We start from the raw sequence: 24,192 nt of genomic DNA, 5'->3' as shown, positions 1-24,192 counted from the left end.
GTTCTACTACGCTTATGCCGTTTAAGGTGGCGCCATATTGGCTGATTAATGGAACTAATCTATAAGCTACGTAATCTGTTTTTCCTTCGTACGAATTGTCTTGTGATGGATTAAATTACTCATTACTAGTGTTGCTTACGAGATGAGGCAAAAAATACGGTATGTAGTTTTGTCTCGCTTTGTAAATTTATGTACAAAATCTGTGATCTCAATTCTGTTTTTCTTAATTTCATCTAGAAGTTACAAGAATCACTTCACGTCACGAGTGATCCAGAAGAGCGTGATATAACATTTAAACCATATTTATATTATTGAACAGGGACGTATGCAAGGTGGGGGGTTATGGGGGTCCGGACCCCCCCCCCGAAATAAATTCCTGGGTACGCTACTGTTATTGAAGTATGTTGTTTAAGGCTGCAGACTACTAAATATTTTTGAAAAAGTAATATTTTTTCTTTTGCCCGTTTTTCGTAAGTGGAAAGAGATAATAAAATGAAACTTACCACAGTAAGAGATAATGTTATTCGACATCCGAAAATACGAATCGGAAGAATTTTCAGTGTTGCCATCCATAGAAATTACAGTGTGACCAAAATTTGAATTACTCAAAAATCTAGGTAAAGGCAGCGACTAGAATAATGAACTCAACGGTAATTGATGACTTATCATGCTGTCTATGATCTTTGGTTACTACTTTTTAAATAATGTTTCTATTTATTTTATAAACCTTACATAAATTATTACAAAATAAATAAGTCATTACAAAATAAATAGAAACATTATTTAAGAAGTAGTAACCAAGGATCATAGACAGCATTATAAGTCATCAATTACCGTTGAGTTCATTATTCTAGTCGCTGCCTTTACCTAGATTTTTGAGTAATTCAAATTCTGGTCTCACTGTAATTTCTATGGATTGCAACACTGAAAATTCTTCCGATTCGTATTTTCGGGTGTAGAATAACATTATCTATTGTTGTGGTATGTTACATTTTATTACGGCTTTCCACTTACGAAAAACGGGCAAAAGAAAAATTATTAGTTTTTCAAAAATATTTAGTAGTCTTCCCCCTTAAGAACTTGCGTATCTTTAAACATTGATCATTGTGTTCGTATAATCACTTCATAAATTTAATGTCTTTGTGTATGAATCATGTACAATCAGCGACAAAAGTTCTTTCTGTTTTATGACAGTTTTGTAAATAACTTCAGAATCGAACAATAGTTTGAGTACAGTTTTCAGCACATTAAAAAGAATGTAATTTCTGCGCACTACCACCACAGTTATTCTCAAAATACCAGACACAACACCGTTATTCCCAATATAAATTTCATTAGACAAAAAGAACTTTTGTCGTTACCTGTATATAGCATTTGCGATCTAAGGCTGGGTGAACAAGTGTTACTCATGAAACTCGTGAAATTTTGTTGTCTCATCTGGAATTTAAAGGACGAGTCAAAATATTATTATTAAATTTACATGTCCATATTAAAATACCAAGACTACATTGTTTGTATGAAGTTTGTATGGTGACTCAGTATCTCAGCGCTTATCTCTGATGCTAGGAGTCACCTCATCTCCGGTGTTACGAATCTCTGGTTCAGTCCTAGGCCATAATAGTTTGTGGTGGGCAACGTAGCGTCTATGCATTTTTCCCAAATTATCCCGTTTCCTCCCATATTATCATTAATTTCATATCATTCATTCCCATTAATCACCAGTCTTATTTAGCCTACAGGGATGAAGTGAGACATTTTCTCACTACTTCTTCACTCTGGACAGTGACAGCAGAAACGCATGAAGAGCGACTGGGTGAAGCTAATAATTGCCATGTCGAAGAATCGCAGACACACACAAGCATATGCATCAGCGACTGCGCATCATCGGTCGAAATGTGCACCATACGGCCATCTATAGATCCACTTCTTTTCAGTTTTCTTTACATACATGGTATTGAAATACTGATAAAATTAGATAACAGATAGGATATCCTGAAGATTTATAAAGGTCTATGGACACACACAGTGCTCGTTCAATTGTGTGCTGCGTCAGTGCATTGGCACCCAGCAACATTATTTCTGGCTTGGAGGACCACAGTTTCATACTAGACTGCAGAGCATGATAATGAGTAATGGGGAAAATGTTCCAACCACAATTTTCCTCTTATTTTGCAGATGTCCTGGAAGTGCGAGATGGGAAAATTCACAGTTGTGCAGAGAATGAAAATTTTTGACCTGTAATTTGAAAATCAGAATTCAATTGTCTTAATACAAAAAGCGTATCGCCGCCGTTTCGTGTCAGGGATGCACCTTCTAAATAAATGATTCGACGTTTGGTTGGACGTTCCAAAGAGCATGGTTCGGTAGCTGGAGAATAAGTCGAACGACACTGTGCCGCATTTTAAAAACATGACTTGCACCTTTCCTACAAAGTGCAACAAACAGATTATGGGGACGCCTCAAATTTGTTACGCGCATTCAAAAGTTGGTTCGTAAAAACGCGCCCTTTTTTGACAATTTGAGTATGATTGATTAAGCACATGGTTACATAAAACTGCAGATTCTGGAGTACGGAGAGTTCACAGATTACCCACCAATGTTTACCACACCCTGTGAAGTATATGATATGGTGTGATGTTACGTCGCAGAGAATCACTGGGCCTTACTTCTTCGAAGATGGATATACAGTGACCGTCACTGTTACTCGATACCGGGCAATAATTCAAGAAGTTTTGCCCTACAGTAGAGAACTTGCAAAACATTTAGTCCCAGCAAGATGTCGAAACAGTGTACACTTTCAGAGATAACCACATTTCTGCGAACCATTTTTGGGCATCAAATCATTTTACGAGATGCAGATATTCCTTGGCTACCATGATCGCCAAATTTGTGGCACCAGATATTTTACCTTCGGGGTCACTTCATAAACGGGTATATGAAAATAAACCTCAAATAATACAGCAGTTTAAGTAGAACAGACACGCGGAAATCCGAACGATAAATCCTGCAACTTTGAAAAGTATAATTACGAATGTTTTAGCAAGAGTTTGTGCATGCGAACTGAATCATGGTGGGAGATTTACGTGGGTGAAACTATTTTTCACAAGTAGTTAACGAAAATCTCTCATATATAATGTGTTATATCAGTATTTCAACGTACACAAGGGCCACGGTGGCTCAATGGTAGTGTTCACCTCTGGTGCATGGGTCCTTGGTTCGATCCGAACTCGCGCCAAGTAAACTTTGTGGTGGATAAACACCGTGTGCATAGGTTTTCTCCGGGTTCTCCCGTTTCATTCCACTTTCTTCATTCCATCATTTCTCATCATCACCGTCTTCTTTAGCCTAGCCGGCATAACTGTGGGACATAGAACTTAAATATTTCATTTTCAACATAGACACAAGGAGTTTGGTTGTTTTGAAACCCCTAAATGACTTATGACCCACACTGCACTATTACCTTCCTTCCGTGGCCGTGCCACTGATTTTTGATAAATTTATCACAGAACAGACGAAAAATCAGTGTACACTACAAGGCATGTGAATTCCTTGAATTTCTGCACTTGTAGACTCGCAATATTCAACACATAACCGTAACTGAAAGTTTCCAGGTGCGAACATGCATGGGAAATCTTCAAATTCAATGTTCTAGATTTTTATGTTTTGAAACTGCTGATCAACTGGTGTGGGAAAATTTGTCTACCCCTGTATATTCAGGCAAGGTCACCACTGAGAAGAGAAGTACAGTATCTTATTGAAACGGAAAGATAAAATAACACAGACCTTATGTAAGAAAAGAAAAGGAGAAATCAGGCAAACTAAAGTACTAGTATTGTTACTATTAACCACTACAGTAACACTTGCCGAAATATGCTATCCTCATTAGATGTCCACATGAATGTGCCGTAACTACAGTATTTGATCAGAAACAGGCTATTTCATTATGCAGATTACATACTATGAGCTAAGCACTGACAATGTCGCCGTAGAATCCAGTGGAAACAAAAGCCTTAGAGCTGTACCCCATAATCAGAGCCAGATTTAACGTTTTGCCACTCCTAGACCGTAAAGTGCTTGCCGCCTTTCATCCGACGGACAAAATTTTAACACAATAAACTCTGCTCAAGTCAGTAAGGAGCGAAACGAACAAAAATGAAATCGCCTGCGTTTTAAATGAATGCTCTTGAGTTTATAATCAAGATTAACAATATCTGAACATTTTCCGTCTGGGTGTATGCAACCCATAACTCTTGAACGTTTTGAAGGTTGCATATTAGCGTTTCGAGAAAAAAAACTACGAATGAATGGAATATGAATAACCCACCTGTGAAGATGTTAACGGATTCTTTCCATTACCAAACTTAGTAGAGATAAATCGATCTAGCCCTGGATTACAGATAAACATAATTCAAAAATTCGTTATCGTTTAAAGGAGCAGTTCGAGTTAAAAACAAGTTTGGTGCAATAGAAAGAGAAACAAAAAATAAGAGACCCGTATTTTTTTTATATCTTGATAGGCCGTCTCGTTCAGCTTCTACAGGCATTTGTTTTTGATGAATCGTAAATAGTGACGTCATGGGTGGTATACGCGAGAAACTCAATGTGAGTCAGCAACCATTCCCTTGTACGCAGCTGATAAACCTTTAATAGTGCATTGGATTTAATAGATTGTGTTTTGGATTTGTTAGTAGTCTTGTTCTGTGTTGAATTCATGAGGGAATTTTTTGTTAGTTGTTTTTCCTATAGCATTAGTATAAAAAAGAGTAGAGAGAGAACAGTAATTACGTTTGTTGTGCGAAACAGTGTTTCTTCCAGACATGTTTTTAGGGTGGCACTGTCTCCCGGAGCTCTGATAGATTCCCCCGGAGGAGACCAAAATAATACGTCTATAATATAATAAATATAATAGTACTGTGTAAAAATAATGTGCCTCTCCGAATACTAAGTGTCCCTTCCCCCCCCCCCCTCCGGACTTTTTTTTCTGAAAGAAACACTAGTGTGAAGTAGAAAACACGTGTTAGTACAGCGCGTGTTGTGTCTGTGAAGAAGTAGAAATGCCTAACAGCTGCTGTGTTTTCGGTTGTAATTCTTGTGCAATTGAAGCTGAGGGCGTAAAGTATCTTTTCTTACGTTTCTAAGTCGTGAGAAATCACCAGATCGATATAAATTATGGCCCAAGAAAATCAATGGGAAAAAATGTACCAAATAAAATCACTCGTGTTCCAAACATCTTGAAGAGCCTGCCTTCGAGAAGTCAAGTTTACTGAAAGAAAAGTCAATGCCAGTGGCGGATCTAGGCTGGGGCCGGGGACCTAGGCCCCCCAGATTTTGAGTGACAAAATTGATTTAAGCTATTATTTAAATATGTTTGAAAGTTTTTAGTAAACATGATATACATATCATAGTCTGGGTTCTGATTCCCCCCTCCCTGAGTTTTTACTGTCTAGATCCACTTCTGGCTAATACAAGGAGAATTATTTACATGCAAACTGAAAAAGAATGCTGTTCCAAGTATATTATTGAAAGGTTTAAAATCCGAGCCATTGAACAAGCACCGATCTATGTCCAGTTACCAACGTACAAATATCATACAAGACGCAATTTATGGTTGTAGTCAAGACGAGGAATTAGAGGGTAATAGAGACGATGTCACTCATGATTCTGAAGATACTGCTTTAGAAATAAGCTATACAATGTGAATTAGGGAGTGAAATATACCGGCTTGTAGAAGGAATCAGTGACGATGACTGTTCAAGACATTGATCCATCGTTTAGTTTCTCTGTATCATGTGACAATGATGATGAAACGGGTGATGAGAGTTGTTAGGCGGACAGCTATGAGAATAAAAGAATTTTAACCGATGAAGTGTTTTTCGTATTCTGGCAAACTTTACAGATGTTATTTCATTTTTGCCTCATATGTTACGCTCCTGTACATACCTTGAAGCACAAAATTATAGGATCAGCGTTAAAAATTGCAACAAAACGTGAAAATGAACGTACTTATGTTTGGGAATCGTAAGAATGATTAAAGAAAAGGTAGGCCTACTTCAGGTGTTGCAGCAATCTCGTCCGCCATCTATTTATCTCCATTTTTTTTATTTTTTTTTTATTTTTGAAACGCTGAACTCATGCTTTATAGGATACGTTTTCTAATATTATAAAAACGTTTGTACAGCCCACCATCAGATATCATTTTCTACATGCAGATGATATTTGTAAGTCTTTGCAATCAGTTCTGGAAAAGGAAACCGCACTTAGAACGTGCCACCGCACATCTCACAAACGAAATGCTTGGCACTCTGTAGTATGTAAGCCTGCTCTCGCTTCTTGCCCACCTATGACGTCATCACAAAATCTTTCTTCCTCTGTTACTCGCTAACGACTGAACGTATCGCGATCAAACAAACACCATTCGTTTTAGAATTTTCAACTCTACAAATGGAAATAAATTGTAAAAAATGCATTTCTAAGTGGATTAATGTATGCACGTACTAACATTAAACAATTATAAGGCTCACTGCCGTGATCTTAATAATAATACCAAAGTGGTCTTAATAATAATTCTTAAAATAACAAGAAATAAATGTGTTTTCTCCATTCCTTTGTTTCAATATTTTTGTATAAATTTTAATGAATTTTGGTATGATAATAAGAGTATTGTGAGGCGCATATATCTTTTGTAATCACCCACTTTACTTAATGATCCGGCTCTTTTCGCTTAAAAAGCATAATGTGTAACGTTAAAAATTGTACTGTCCTTTCTCGATCGGGTTTCATATTAAGCACTTAATTTCTGAAAAGGTGCATGGGAAGAGCTCTCTAGATCGCGTGGCCCGCGGGCCATGTGTTTAAGATCCCTGTTCTAGGTGAAAATATTTAGATACAAGCTTATTCATTCATAAATGTATGTATCGCATTATCATCTATACTGTCTTCCACAGATTTTATTCATTCTCGTTCACTAGCTTTTTCCAGCAGAAAAAAAAAAAACTCCTACACCCATCTCAAGCTTGATGAACTCTATTCCCTCTGCGCGAGCTACCCTATGAAGGAAGAACGTGACTAGATTAAAATCGGAAAAGACAAAAGGGAACTAGGACGGGTGGATGGACTCGTGCTGGGAAATGACCGTGGAAAATAAGCAGAATTACCTTCTCATATATGGGATGCGATTGTTTTTGACGCCAATGGAAAAATGATCGTGTTTTTTTTTTTTTTTTTTTTTTTTTTTTTTTTTTTTTTTTTTTTTTTTTTTATGCAGCCGTCGCTGTTGTACGTTAGAAGAAATATCTATTTTAGTTGGTGAGAAATTCCGCATCTAACAGAAAAATTTCATGCCTCCGGATGGGAATTGTACTATTATGACACTGAGAACACTGGTTTACAATTATAATTCCAAGGTTCGAGTTTCTGACCACAACTGAGGTCTCAAATGTTGCCATTTCTTGCCTTGCCACCCCATTTAGAAGTTTTTTCATGTTAGAATTTAGTGACTTTTTAAAAGAATGAATTTCTCTAGCATCAACACGAATATCTGTTCCTTTGGTTAAGACAATTTATCTATATTTTGCTTTCCTGTCCCTGCCGTTTATCTCATCTTCAGCCCACACAAACCCACATCCGTTGCAGAAGACACGGGCTTGAACGAAATGAACACTACATCTAATAATAATACATAAATAAACCTCAAATTTCCTCTTTAGTTGACGGATATTATCTCTTCTCTGTCGTCACTGCAGATCAGCACACTTCAAAATAATATGAAGGAATTAAGTTACAGAAGGATATTAGAACGTAAGTAAATCTGTTTTACATGTATCTATTTCCTGCCACAACTTAACTTCTCATGTATAAGATTGTCGTTTTGATAACGATCCCTTGTATATATCCGGACAATGTGTGAAATCATCCCATTGATCGATATGTCTCAAATTCCATAATTTTCTAGATACATTATGAAATATTGAGACGCCAAGGCAATTATTTGTGCTCTTTTTTACTATCTCCACAGAAAGAAGAAAATTTGTGCTTCTGACTATAGCAATCAGTACTACTATGAGGAGTTAAATTTATATCATGTTTAATGAATTGGTACAATCATCAAAAAGTTATGAAGGCTAAAATCTCTCTCCGAACAGAATTGGCAACACCAATGCTGAAGACCCATAGGGCAACATTATACATAAACCACTTTTACGCGGAGTGAACCGTACGAAATACATTATGCACCCACTACGTTAAATTTCTGTCAGTTGCTCTGGTAGGGACGTTATACTCTTCCACTTAGTCTGTTTATTTCAATCAATATTGCAGTGTTCTAACGGGATATGGTTAGGAATAAAACATTCGAAACATCGTAACACAATTTACGAAAAAGCTTTTGAAAGCATAAATACGAAGAGTGACGTTGTATAGACGTGAAGCATGATTATGCTAAAAGAAGGAAAAATGAAATCTTTTAGTTTAACATCCCATGATTGTGCCCTTTAGGCTAAGAGAGATGGAAGAATACGGCAAGTGAATGATGGAAGAGTTTGTAGAATGAAAATGTGGAAGGAAACGGGAGTACCCCGAGAAAACCTACGGACACGATGCTGTCCACCACAGCTTAATTGGTCAGTGATCGAAGTAGGAACCCCACGCACTAGAAGTAAGCGCTCTACCACTCAACCACCTTGCCCCCAATGTAGGGAATGGGAGCCGCGATGCGTGGGTTTTCTCGGATCTTTCGTATATATATATATATATATATATATATATATATATATATATATATAATGAGTGTTCCAAAACAACACCGACAACGTTTGCGAGGTGATTCCTGACACCAAAATAAGACGAAAAGTATAGACCAACCTGGGTGCACAAATGCTTCCTTTCGGAGTTATAGGCTGCAGAAAACATGACAAAATGAAATTTAAAGCCCCGGAGCTAATAATAATAATAATAATAATAATAATAATAATAATAATAATAATAATAATAATAATAATAATAATAATAATAATAATAATAATAAAGGACCCACCGTAGTCGGGTCAAGACTTTATTTAGGAACTAGTATGTGTCCTATCCAAATATCCATGTTTCAGAATCCTAATGAACTTTCGCAACAACTTTTGTACAGGTAGTTGTTGAGTACTTCAAATTATCTCCTATAATCTGGCAAATAATCTCGACGTTCGTTTGGAGAATTCCTGATACACATGCTGTGGATGTTTGAAATTACATTTTTAAATCGAGCAGGTATGACTTCGAGTGTCATATTCTAAACCGCACTCTAATATATATATAAAGACAAATAAATGGGAATGAAAAAATTGCTTAGGATAAGAAGCAGAAACGAATTTGTTCTCTCTCTCTCTCTCTCTCTCTCTCTTTTTTTTTTTTTTTTTTTTATATATATACCGGTACAAGTTTGTATAAAACAAAATTGTTACATGTATTTCTGTGCTGTATTACTCAAAGTTAACCCCGCAGCAATGTTGTTGAAATAGTTTGTACGTACTTACGGACGCCAGGGCAACTCGGTTCGGCCACACCCGCTGGTATAGCTGTATCGATCCCAAACTAAGTAATGCTAACTAGTGAAAAGTTCGGAGGTTTTGCTGTTAGAGAAACACGAATCTAAAGTTGACTATATAATATATATATATATATATATATATATATATATATATATATATATATATATATATATATATATATATATATATGAAGGTTGCAACATGCAATCTAACATCATATCACACCAGTTCCCTTGGTAATAAATCCTGAAAATAGTAATACGTGCTTATGAACTTCAAGTTTAAAAAAAAAAAAAAAAAAAAAGTATACGAAGATTTATCAAAACGTTCGTGTAAACGTGGGTGACGAACTACGACCCCATCGAACATGCATTTTATAGTTAGGTCTTTGTATGTTAACCATGCAAATTTTGGACTCGTTACAGCAACTCTTTCTTTCTTTCTTTTTCAGATATATCACCGAATGTGCGATGATTGATAAGCTTCAAGCATGGAGTGATATTAAATTCTTCCACCTTCATTGGAAATCTGCAAAGCACATCTACGAAGATATGAAAAGTCCATGGGATGAAGGTCCATCTTATGAGTGGAAACGGCAATTCCAAACTGGACACGCGACCACCGCAAACGCCTCTAGATCAGGAAGACCATCTGTCACTGATGATGCCGAAATGATGGGAGAATGTTGTGAAAATCATAATGAAAGACAGGAGGATAACCACGGAAAGGGTCCTGTGTGCAATAGGTATGAGCTATGGGTCTGCCTGGAAAATCACTCACAATCAGCTGCATCTTCAGAAAGTGTCAGCGTGGTGAGTGCCAAGATTGCTTACTGGACGCTGCAATAGAAATGTTGCATCGCTGTGAGGTAAGAGGACTCTTTCGGCAGACTAGTGACAATGGATGGAAGTTGGAATTATCTTTATGACCCAGAAACAAAAGAGAAATGAGCAAACAATATAAACACCACTCCTCTCCCATCCCTCGAAAGGCACGAGTGCAGAAGTGAATGAAGCGTCTACTCAGAGGACGTCATTTTGACAATATGGATGACGTCCTTTCTGAGGTTGACCTGTAGTTTCAAAGCAAAACTGCAGACTTTTACCAAACGGGCTTTCGGAGAGTGAAGAATCGCTAACAAAAACGTGTCGCTAGGCACGGTGACTACGTAAAGAAAAATTAATACAATCATGGTGTCAGTTCTCTAGAAGATTTCTTCTAGGTGATTGAACGAACTTTGTGATACCACCTCGTACTCACTTTGTGCTAATTAAGTAATTTGCAAATAAACGATTACCCAAAATGGCAATTTCGATTCCCACGGGTTTCTAACCGTAAGACCACATCCTATCTCGGTATGAGATGAAAATATGTGGCTCAGTTCTACTGGAGCGAAGCGTTACGGTTCATATCGTATTCTAAGTACGGATGGCAGGATCCGGATCTCCAATCTGCATCCGAATCCCGAATCTCGGATCTGGGTTCAAAATTCGGATCTGGATCCGAAATCCGGATCTCAGATCTTGATTTTTATCCAAACCCACATCCCACCCAATTGTGCTAAACTTGAATATCTAAAATTCGCCGAAAACAATTTCACTAAGTCCTGACAGTGAAGAAGAAAACAGAAAATTAAGATGAATATTGACAAGTCTATTTGTCTCCTTCATTCTATACTAAAGATCAAATGCTTGCCTTACTAAAAAATAATCTGATTTGATCCGGATGAAAGTTCGAATGTCGAATCTAGGTCCACCCGGTTGCAGGACCGAAATGAAGTACACACACATTTATATTTGAAACCGGAATACAATACTCGAATATGTAAAATTCCTCAATTCACCTACTTCATTGACAGTTAAGAAAACAAACAGTTAAGACAAGTATTGACTGGTTTTTACGTATATTTATCTTGCTCAGTCTGCTCAAAATATCAAATGTATACCTTACAATTAGATTTAATAATTATTTAGTAAATCACAATATGAGCACCGAGAATAAACTATGAATTTTGGTTCCCCTTATCTAGGTTTGAAATTTCGGATTCATACATAGAATCAGGCTGAAAGATAAATATTTGAGATCTGGAAACCGAAACATGTGCTAGTTCCAAGATCGTAGCCCTTGTAATGGGAGCGGAAGACACTTGCACTAATTTCGCATGTACTTTTGGGGAGCACAAGCAGCTTAAAAAAAGATATTCTTTTTTAGGGGTAAGTCGCGCTTTAACATGACTTTTCGTGAGTGTTGTGTTCAAATACGAAAACTGTAATGCCACCTTGTTTGAAATAAAGGCCTTTTCATTTTTAACAAAGTTAGGTACTTTCACATTTGGAAAAAAATTCGCAAGGCACATTCCACTGATTAGAGTGCTGGTTCTTATGGAAACTTTCACACTGAACCGAAGATTTCCTCATGTCGGTATCGGATTGTCACAATTCACCTTGCTGAAAGACGTGGTTATCAGGAGGTCGGCCAAGATTCTTTTGAACTCAGTCCCTTGACTGCATATGTTCTCAATTATTCCCATATAACAAGACTAACCATATATATAGTTGGTTCGAAATTAGTTAAAATACCACTAATTGACCTTAAAGAGATAATCGTGATTTAAATATTCGTAAATCAGAAGAGATGTGAAAGTTAAGCGTTAAAATAAATCCGATCATTCCTAATGCAACCTTATGATAGCAATAATACTCCTTATGTAACATTTTTAAAGCTAAGATTAACAGTTATCTTCTTCAAGAGGGTTTACGGTAACCTAGAAAATTATAAATTCAATTATTATAAGTAGTACCTCTGACAGCCCCGCATTTCACATCACCATCGCCCTTCATCCTGACAAGTAGGCAATTCACTTATCTACAATGACTTTTCAGGCGTCCCAGTGACATCAATATCTCAGTTTGGGTTTGGGGATCATACTTCGGTGAACCTTGATGATCACCATCAGCAGGTATTAGAGAATCTGAACTTTTTTCTGTACTAAATAATGTGGGTAACTATAGCTTTTCGTCTATAGAAGATTGAGAGTGTATGGTATTATCGCAGGAAATATTTGATACATAACAATTTATCAGTCAGTATTTAGAAGCAACTTTTAAAATAATCAGTTACCTTAAATGTGCTACGGTTTAGCCGAGAAAACCCAACAGCCATAGTCGAATGGTCTGCGGCATTAGGCTGTGGATCGTTTGCTGTGAATGTCTTGGATTCAAATCCCGCTTCGGGCATAGTGTTTTTAACTGTCCTCGTTTACTTCTGTCTGTGTGGTGTCATAATGGTTACAGTGTATTCCGTGCGAAGCGTTCAGCAGGTTAAATGATCTGATAAAAAGCAGTTACCTTTTTATATATATAAAAAACAGTGGTTAGCGCGTGTCTTCGGTGCTCGTGGTCATTGATTCAATTTCCGAAGAGGCACTCAACAATTTCGATGTAGACCCAGCATCGTGAGAATAATTGGGGAGTAAGAGGTAGCGGACTCATGTCTAGAAAGCCGGCATTAGGAACTTCGAGTGTCGATGCGTTGACTACACATCCCCACTTTGAACGTAAGCCCGCTGGTAGGAAACCTAAAGGACTGTCGTGCCAAGAGTTTAGTTTGTTTTAATTATCATAAATGCCTTCTTTATTATTAAATTTTATCCAATATTTTCTTTTCACCTGGTTTGCGAAACTCAGAGCTAGCTACCTGTTTTCTTTTTAATTCATGTTCAGTTAGCACAACCAGGGCCCTGCCGTGGAAAATCAGCGCCCGGGGCGACAGTATACGACAGCGCCCCCATACATATATTCCAAGTATTTTTTCCTTTCTTCTGCCTCATTTTCTCCCGATTTTCGCCCCCTTACTTTGGCGCCCGGGGCCGTCGCCCTGCTCGCCACCCCTACCCCGGCAAGCCCTGAGCACAACTAATCACTAAGGAAAAACAATCTTTTCAATAAAATTCGTCTCGCGGCTTTCGTAGCTCTAAGTTTAGTTATTTTTGGCTTTTTAAGTTGAAGGGCGTTTTATCATTTTCCCCCGTTTTCACTTTTTTTTTTTAGTATTACCTATGTTTCTTTGTACGGACATTGCGCCTATACGCACGTGCTTAGTGTGTTGGTTTACAAAAGCGGACCATTTTCCTGCCACTATAGAAAGTATCCTGTATCAGAGAAATATTAATTGACGTATGTAAGTGAATATATCTGTGACGAAGTCATAATTACTCAGTTTTTGCATCGTACATATGTTCTCATCTTCATTAATCTCTTCACCCCCGCTTCCTGAATTCCAGTTCTAGTATTCTTTCTTGAGCAAGGCCCATGTAATGGGGGACTGACGTCTCATGTAGGCTTATTAACTGTAACATCACCAATAAAGAAAGTAGGGTTTAATTTGTTTAGGGAAAGTAGGGTTTATCGCTCTCCTGAAATTCCCGCGTGTATATTTAAAAATCTACTGCTGTTCCACAACAACCAGTCTATGTTTTTTGTTTTACCTTTGATATTCCTTATTACATTTATTGGACTCTAGTGAGTCAGAAACTACAATTATTAAAGTTTGTTTGGTCTAGGATTCCTGCGATTAGAAGGGCCTTATCTAAAAGATATAAAATAAATATTTTCAATGTGAAGCTAGAAGGGCCTTATCTAAAAGATATAAAATAAATATTTTCAATGTGAAGCTAACATTAAGTTTTGAAGAGGAGCTAAACAGAAGAATTTGTTGCCCTTTATATCAGTTTTCAGACAGTTCACTATACTCTGAAATGGGAAGAAGTCAAACTTAGAAACATTTTACTAAAGAGACTTCGGCAGAAAATGCAACATGTAAATATTGCAAGATTAAAATAATGAACAAAGGTAGCACAAACGTGCTATGGAAACATTTAAAAGCACAGCAATCTACTATATTAGTGAATCCAAAAAAAGTTCTGACGAAATTTAGATATTTAATTTTATCATCACAATTTCAGATGTAGGTTTGGATACGAATCAAGATCTGAGATTCGAATTTCGGACCCAGATCCGAGATCCGAATTTCGAATCCGGATCTCATTGGGTCCGAGACATCCGGATCCGAAAATTTTTGGCCATTCCTAATTCTGAGAGGACTCCCGTGTTCTTCCACTTTATTATGCCATTAACTATATCACTATTCATTTGATATCGACTTTCCAAAGCCATAGAGAGTATTGTAGAACGTGGAATACACCCCTTACTTCATCCTAGCTAGTGGCTTAGCAGTCTTTTCTGAGCTCCTGTCCGCCTCACATATTGAAGGGAATGACACTTTGGGTCAATGGAGGTGATTGTAGAAATAGCAGAAATTGTGACACTTTCCACTTGCTGTTAATCTTGAATACTCGTACTGGACTTTCTTGCAGCTTTCCGAGCCAGGAGCTGAAATGTAGCGGGCGATAATCATTTAGTAAAGACAGTAAGGGAGATGTAAAAGTATTTGTTTATGCACCGTATAATAATAATAATAATAATAATAATAATAATAATAATAATAATAATAAATGAGAATCATTTAACTTTCAATAGCTTCAAAACCCCATCATAAGCCACACTACAAATTAGAACAAAAATTATAAATCCTGAATAACACAACCAGTGACGTAACTAGGGGGAGCAAACGGGGCTTGTATCCCGATCGCAGAATTGGGAGGGTGCAAAATTGGGCAACTATTTGGGGGAGTGTTTTGGTTGGTTAGTCAGGGGGGCGCTAAGGTGAATTCTTGCTCCGGGCGACAACTAGCATATTTGCGTAGCTGAAGACAACGGGTTTGAGTGCTCCTCAACGATGGAAATCCCATTGCAAAAGGCAAAGCAACCCAAAAGATAGAAAGGCAGTATTATTAACGTCACCTCCCCTGTCTTATTTAAAGTTTAACGTTCCAAAGTTATGTCCTCCAAGCTAAAGGAGAGGGATAATTAATGACAGTGAAATTAAATTTTCGTGCTCTCCCATCAGGAATCGATGCCGGGACCACGTGTATAAAAAGCCACACACCCTAGCCACTAAAGTAGTGATGAGAGCTTCCCTTTGGAGTACCAACAACATGTAAAGGACATTTCACTGCCTGGAAATAATAATACGTGGCAGATCAATACTCTTCCAGGAAGATAAAAGATGGCGGATGAAGTAAAAATTACTGTGTGTGGTTGCATACCCCCTCAAAAAGTACTAGTAAAGTCGTTGTACAAGAATTCACTGGAAACTTTACGTCGCTAGAATGTAAAAATACGTACGGCAGAAGCCGATAACAGAAAATAAAAAAAATTCCGATTGCTGATCTGCTCATACTCATGATATCGCAACGCTTTTGAGAACGCATCTACCTTTACAACTACAGTAATTGAACAAAAACTACATACAAATAAAGAACGCGCAATAATAATAATAATACACAACTGTTTTAGCACATTCATTTCGATCAGTACATCACACAAATGCGACTACTGTACGTTTTTTCTCAATCAATGTTTTAAACTGACGGATGTGAAATAAAATATTCCTTCCATTCACGATATTTGTACGTACTGGGGCCGATATTCCTGGTTCCAAATCGCATAACGGGACTGCATACAGAAGGTAGTTGTAGGTACAGAGGGGAGTCTGTTTATATGGAAAGAAGATGGGTGTCAGAACGGACACTGCAAAAAGTGTTCAAAATTTCGTCCCGCCACTTCAATGCAAAGGTTACAGCGGCGGCGAAGGGAAAGACGCTGCGTACGCGTTGAAACACTCCTGGCGTTTCCTGAATGCTCCACGCTGCAGCAAAAATTCGAGCAACCAAATCCTCCTCTGATTGCACAGGCATAGATTTGTTGTTTCAAATGCCCCCAGAAAAAGATATCTAAGTGGTTAAGGTCGGATGAGCGAGGTGGCCAAGAGATACCGGTTCTTCTCTGCCGTCCATTTGTTCGGAAAGGATGCGTTGCGACAATTTCGCACCCCACAGCAAATGTGCTGGAGCACCGTTATGCATAAACCATATGTTTCGATAAACAGCCAGTGGCACAGTCTCTAGTAGTTCAGGCAGAATCTCTTTCAAAAATACCCGATACTCCCACTCGGTTAGGCATTGTGGTAGTAGGTACGGTCTGATGAGAATTATCGATTCATGCCCACACATTCACAGAACACCGTTCCTGATGGGCACGAGTTGACATTCCATATGAGTTTGCCCCAGACCACAAATGTTGAGTGTGAGTGCTCATCACTCCATCATGGGAAAACATAGCTTTATCTTTGAAGAGAATACGAGATATGAAGCGGGATATATTAGCAAGGTGCGCGTAGCCACTGGACAAACTCCCGCCTACGTGGATGGCATGTAATGCATGCACCCTTTGGACATAGAAAGAGTACATCTGATTTTCGTGAAGCATGTTCCAAACCTGCCGATGATGGGTGTTAATTTCAGCAGCTACTACCCATGTGCTGGTGGACCGTTTTCTCTGATCTCAAACAAGAATTTATTTCTCAAAAGCCACAGTCCATACGGTTCTGTTTCGTCCAGTATTGAGCCTGTCTGCTTCCAGCAATCCTGTTTCTTGTAATCTTCGATCTACATTGGAAAACGTTGCGTGGTGTGGAATTCTTGGATTAGGAAACTTATCTGTAAAGCCATTGTGCCACACGGCCATTACCGCCCGCTTTCCCGTATGCCAGATCAATGTCTGCCAATTCCTCACGTGCGTACTCCTCCATTACCTCTGCAATCACAGTCGTTTTCCATATGGTGATGAAATAAAGCGAAATTAAAGTGGGAAATGGTAGATGTTTCCTCGCCATTGTGTTCACTGTCCAGAATCGAAGATAGCGAGATTGCAACTTAGTGCAACTTTTCTGTCAAAGAATGGTATTTATGCGTACGATTAGCAAATGTACAAAAACCAACATCGTAATGGAGAAGATACCACACCTAGAGCCGTAGCTACGGGGAGGGGGAGGAGCTGGTAGCAAGAGGGCGCTGAACAAGCAATAAGAAAAAAGAAGGGTTGAAAATGAGTAAACGATGTGGTGCACCGTAAAAGTATTGGCGCCCTATTAAATCAATATTGTCGGTTTGCAAAGAAATAGATTTGTTAAAAATTTTCTTGCTCGCTACGCTCGCAATCCAAACGATTCAGTAAGACTCACAAGAAGTTCTTACTTATTACTTACAGAAAGTTATTATATAATGATTTATTAATAACGATGTGATAGACAAGGTGCCGAGTATTGACTTATATTGTATGTAGGAGCGTTTTCAAAATCAGAAACGGTCAAAGTCTAAACTATGTGTTCGGCGTTTCGATGATGATGAGCCTGGTTAGTTAATCAGGCTTTTCTTATAATATTAATCACAACGGTGAGAATGAAAGTATGAAAAATTAGAGAAATGAAGACCCACATGCAAGCTGCTATTTGAGCGGGAATATTAAAAGGGAAGGTAAACAAGGGGAATAATAACATTTTCGAATTTGAAGCAGTTGTAAAATAGGGGCTTAACAGGGCAGAACTTAACCCAACGAATTTAATCTTTTTCAAAGACTATCACTACCAGTGATTTTTTTTTATTCCGTCGACATGAAATGCTTCTAATCTGAAGGAATTTATTGGGATCATTTCTCCATCAAATACTTGTAATGCCAGGATTTTTTCTTGTGCAGACGTGGTATCTAGTTGTGTGATATTTTTATCTATCTATCTATCTATCTATCTATCTATCTATCTATCTATATATATATATATATATATATATATATATATATATATATATATATATATATATATATACTGCAATGTACTTTCAGGCTCATTGCTATTTTATTCTTTTATTATACACAAATCTGCTAACTGGTCGTATGTTACGAGTGAGTTAAAGATTAAATTCAGCTCCATTTGGACACAGCTGAATTCGCTTAAGTTTTGATTAGCCAATTGTAAACGAAACCACGTTTCAAACCCTTTGGACAGTTTAGTTTGTCAAAGTTCTACCGATAGTTCTGAACGGTACGATTCGGTTCGGGATCGGTTAACCGTTCCAAACCGTTTTAAGTGACAAACCGAAACCGCGGTTTACGTTTTCAGGAACCGTCCATTGGTCGGCGTGTACATTGACATATATCCAGGCGACCCTTTCAATGCTTCGAGCCTCTAATGGAGGTATTCCTTCAATCACTTTGCCTAATGATGCAAGTTGAGTAGATGGGTCCTCGTGGCTTGCTTCCGCAGCTCATGGCAAGGAGACTGTTCTGGATGATATGGCTGTCGACACGTCGTTGCCGTCCAGCATTACATTCACAAGCAAACTGTTGTACTGCGGCCTGTCGATCCACTCTAACCATTGGAGTTAGTCGACAGCATCCCGATCAACGCCTCGTACGGCACGACAACTGATCCTGGCGGAGGTGGTTTTCTCCGAAGCTTACAAATGTCTGAATCCATGTATTCACGGTACACTCTTCATACGGTGCACCTTGGAAAACTTAGCGTCTGCACGACTTCAGAGACGGAGTGGCTCATACGTCTGGCCTCGACCAAATTCGCTTGAAATCTCGTGTGTTACTCATACTGTGGTCAACTGTCATTCATATCGCAATACGAGGTCTGACATTCTTGTTGTTACATGCCTCGGCCTCCTATTCGCTGTGCCGGATACAGCGTTAATTCATCAGAACGGCAGCTACCTCTAATTCAATTAGTCACGCATGAACCGGTAACTCTTAAGTGAATTTCCTGCTAGGACACTCTTTCACGGAAATTATTCAAACAACTTTCGGCGATTCAGCACTTGAAACAAGATAAGGGACACCAATTACTTCATCAATGGTTTGCTGAAAAAGGCGTTTATTAGGAACCAGTTAATTAAGAATACTGCGACAAAGACAATCGGCAAGTGGCGGCAGGCCCAGGCATTGCATAAATATTTGTAAATTTATTCAGAGATCTTGGCACAATATGCGTAGCAGCAAAAATTCGCTCACAGCTAACATCAAATTATTAGACAGTATTATTTCTAGTGACTAATCTTTCTTCTTCCTTTTCCGAGCAAGTCACAATGACTTAAATTTATTCATGACGAAAACTCGTTATGCATTTGAATGACCCTGAAACAAATACCCAATATTTCAAATGTCGAAACAAGATTAAGTACATGCCCACAAAGAGAACATCCCTCCAGGTTTGACAACCGATAAGAAATATCACGAAATCGCATGTCAGCTTATGTATGCAATTAGACATCCGCCGCACTTATGAACATACAATGAACTTCCTCACGTGTCCTAATGGGCATTTCAGGAGGAGAACTTGCCTGTCATCCTTCGTACGCTTGCAGATGTAACTCGCTTTAATTTGTAATGTCTCATAGCTAAATCACTCCCTGCACTGCTCCGTGTGTCCGTCCTCATTTTCCGCCAAGTTACACATGTTTTTCTGTGCTACTCCGTGAGTAGTATATGCACAAGCACGTATACCAATTATTACGTTACTCACCACTGTAATGCTACGCTACGGTATAGCGTAATCCAACAAATGAATAATCACATTCATAGCTAAATACAAATGAAGTCATCATCATCATACATAATATAACGGTTCTGTACGTATACAAGGTTTCTGACAAAATTGCAGGACTTTGCACTCTGTATCTAGTGATACTCTTCTCTTACACAACAGGTGAAGATTTGGTATGGAAAGAGCATCTATGCCCGTCTAAACATAAGTTATCAAAGACACCCTGGTTCCCATTGTCATGGATTCTTGAACAGAACGAAGGTTGAACATTAAGTAACGGAAATCAACAAGAAAAACTTATGCAATGATCAGAACGATTTCGTAATGGACATGAAGACGTTTCTAATAATTCCAGAAATGCACATCCGCCACCCATCTTTCACAAGGTATGTGAAGCATATTTACAGCCTGTTGCAGTAAGACCACCTGCATAACAGATGTGCTCATCAATCACGAAAAGATCAGGCAGATCCAGAAAGAAAATTTGAGAAAAAAGGAAGAATTGTGTTCCATTCTTTGACTGAAGTGCAAAAAGGTTAAAGGTGATTTAAGCCTGTGAGGTGGGACCCTTGATTGCTGATTACATCGTCTCAGGCTACAAAATTTATGAAGCAGAAGGGAACAAATCCATCACCACCCCTAAAAAAGTCGCCTCCAGACAAGGACTAAGACAATGTTAATTTTTTCATAAGAAATGGATTCCTGAGGATGCAACATCAACGGCTCCTATTACGATGTTTCTTCAGCGTATCCTGAACCGAGTTCATCCTGAGACCACACATACGGGAACGCTATAAGCTGGTTTATCTTTGGTGTACGACTCACCAATAATTGTGAAAAAAATCTATCAAAATATGAAATCTCAGGCTCAGCCATCCTCATTATTCCCCGGATTCGGCTACCACAGACTTATTTCCCAAACTGTTCACGACATCCACCGCATTCCACAGAATGACTTCACGTCCATTTTCGAGACCTGGTGAAACGGGCAAATCTGTAGAGAAAAAGAGAAACTTTCAATATTCCTCCCCAGTTTTCATCCAGTAAGTTTCCAGGTATCAGGATTAGTCCTGGAACTATCACTGCCAAACTTCGTAGTATGCACAAACTGAAATCTTAGATCTGACTGACATAGAAAGCATTCTTGTTATAACCAACCCGGTACAATTTCGAAAGTTCTGCGAAACTGCTTAGTTACATTCTTTCTAAGTTTTAAAAGAACTAAAGAAATTAGTTTACGCAAAGTGTTCTAGAACTTCATCCATCACAATTTAGTAAAAACTTGCTGGAAGGTAATTCGGGCGCACCTCTCCTAGTCTTTTCTTGAGAATGAGCTCTCTGTGTACAAGCATCTGGAAGGATTATATCCCCCACCTCAGAGTTCAAATGACAAAAGAAATTCATTTAATTTTCTAATACCATCCTCATAACTACCATGTATTCCTTCTGGAAACGAGGTACAGAATCGCCATAGAGGCCCTCCACGCAGCTTTGTCTTCATGCAATAATGGTTCACCGTCGAAATCGGTCGAAGCAACCTACTGCATACTGGCGCACATGTCTTGTTTCTAACAATGGCAAAACCCCAAATCCTAGCTATTATTAGTTTTTCACAACCAAACTAGAACATACTTTTCGGAATAGTAAGAGCTCTTTGAATGGCTCCTTGGTACTGACACTGATACAGATCTTTGTAGAAAATTCCACGTATAAAGCATGACATCTTCCAGGATTTCTCACTTGTCACTTGTCAATAGTGAATATCCCGTGAACCTTGCGTAAAACAATTCTGAAAACATTTGTACTCTTCCAGAACAAATTACTATACGATATATATGCTTTACTGACATGTCATCAAGCGACTATTGTCAATAGTTAACACACGTACGACTATACTGGTGTTAAAAGGTCACGTCGACACTGAACAAGCACACGAAAGAAGCTACCTTGCAGAAAAAAAAAAATGGAACAAAATTTACTGCTAACAAGTAAGTTCTTACAATTAAAAAGTAAATGTAACAGAATTTCTAACAGTAACGTCTTTCAAAGCACACTTAAGAACATGAGTTATTCTCGATTACTAACAGAAAATGTGTAAAAACCAACTGATTATAGAATTTGCACAACCATATATTAAAGAAAGTTGTACAAACTAAGTAAAAAAAAAAGTACAAACTAAGATCATAAATTCAATCCCACTTACTAATCACTCTCTCAGAAGATAAATCATCATACTGTACCAATCCAAGTACGTACACAACCTAGTTTTTTTTTTTTTTTTTTTTTTTTTTTTTTTACAAAAATGGAGATAAGAACAGATGTGTTACATACATATACTGAGCCTAGCACCACAGTGAAATTATCACGTGTCAGCAATTACCTCAGTCAGTACTAAACTACTCTGTAAGTTACACAAACCCACAGCAAGCGACCAAATAAAGGAATAACACTTATCATACGATGATTGAGCCGGAAATGCCACTCACTGTTGGAACAACAAACACACTCACAGAAAATAAAGTTTTACACAGAATGAAGTAAAATTACAATAATTATCGGCCAACAAAAACTATAGCTGCAAAGAAATTCACTCCACACTAGATACTTACTCCATCAAGAATAACAAAATTGAAATCGTTAAAAGGAGGACGATGCAGTCAGAAATATCAAAATTAAACTTACACCAGAAGCTGAAAGCACTATATAATACATCTCTCTTATATGTTATCTAGTTAAAAATAAATAAATAATATAAATGAAGATGAACAAGAACACTTACTAAAATGTGCAGCCATATAGGAAAAATCATTAAGACACATGTACGTAGCTGATTCTTAAGTTACCCCAGATTTCCAAAACCATTTCGCGAGGTATAACAAACGCTCACTCCAACAAGTAATTACATTTCTACTTTATCAGGAAATTAACTTATACATAATGGTCATATCACAGCATTATCAACAAATACTCCATGTACATTGTCCTCTAATATAATCACTTACAAATTAAGTGTAGTGTTAAAAGTACAACACTTACAATCTTCGGAGATTGTGGATACACGGAATAGGTGTAGATGCTCCATGCAATCACCATCTTTGAATTATCGTGTTGCAGTTTACAAGTCGCATGTTCCACACACGCTCAAAATGTCTGACAGAAAATTACAATAAAAAACAGTAACCTTACCTTGCGATGTTGTCTTCACTAACACTCCCCAAACAGCAACTGAACTTGTTCTTCACGGCTTCACTCACCATACTTATTCACTATACCAACTTCGATCCAACGACAGTGACCATAGAATTACATACACGCTTTCACTTTAAACGAAAAAGCTGCATTATTAAGCATTAATCTTAGTTAATGGTTTGAGTGCGTATATTACAGTCGACCCTGTACATAAATCAACAGTACATACATCACACCACTCAATGATGATGCCTCGTACAAAAAAAAAAAAAAAGTTCATGTACACATATACATTTATAGTTCAACGCCTGATCACAACATTTATTAAATCCCCAGTATGTTACAAAAATCGACATATCAAGTGCGGTTATTGCTTACTAAAGGGTTCGTATAAACATTCTAATTTCATTATACACACTCCTAAAACTTCAATTTTAAAAATTCAGTCCTCGAATATTTTGAACACACCTCGAACAATTTAAGTAACTTATCGGTACTTTATGTGGAGGGGAACTATTATTATATGTAGAAATAGGGCTTATTTTGAACAGTATGCACTCGGTAACAACAGACCGAATATCACTTCATATCTCTTTCGAACTTCCAACTTCTCACTACGATGTCTTACTCACATCTAACTGATAATGGTGCAATTCTCTGAAATATATACGTTCGCTCGCTCCCCACCAAGAACTCTGGCAGCGCGCCAAATCCATGCAGACAATCAGATAACAGGACAAAAGCACACACACACACACAAAACACTGAATCAGCCAATGAGAACTAAGCACCGCCTACGGCAACTGTAAAAAGAATAACACATCCTGTCCATCTGCCTGTTCCTTTTTTTCTTTCTTTCTTTCTTCCTTCTCTTCCACTCCTCCCGCCACACAGCTTGGCCTGGCCTACCAAGAGGGAAACGGCAGCTGTGGGAACGGAACATTGGAACTACGCCCAGTCACATGAAACC

At 38.0% G+C, this 24,192-nt stretch overlaps 1 protein-coding gene across 8 annotated transcripts in view; it reads right to left on the bottom strand.

The window, feature by feature from the left end:
- Nucleotides 1-24,192, bottom strand: part of LOC145694742 (uncharacterized) — a 753,582-nt gene that overhangs the window by 253,002 nt on the left and 476,388 nt on the right. The window contains exon 1 of one of the 8 annotated variants that reach the window (XM_081771345.1): nt 23,220-24,061. The exons of the other annotated variants lie outside the window; for them this stretch is intronic. The gene's annotated coding sequence lies outside the window, so the exon portion shown is untranslated. Of the gene's footprint in view, nt 1-23,219; nt 24,062-24,192 lie in introns of those variants that run through there. 8 annotated transcript variants of the gene reach the window in all.

The sequence above is a fragment of the Thermobia domestica genome, chromosome 9, assembly GCF_964235325.1.
Source record: "Thermobia domestica chromosome 9, izTheDome1.hap1.1, whole genome shotgun sequence".
Classification (NCBI taxonomy): Eukaryota; Metazoa; Arthropoda; class Insecta; order Zygentoma; family Lepismatidae; genus Thermobia; species Thermobia domestica.
Note: the sequence above shows the minus strand (reverse complement) of the source record. Positions and strands in the feature narration are given on the sequence as shown.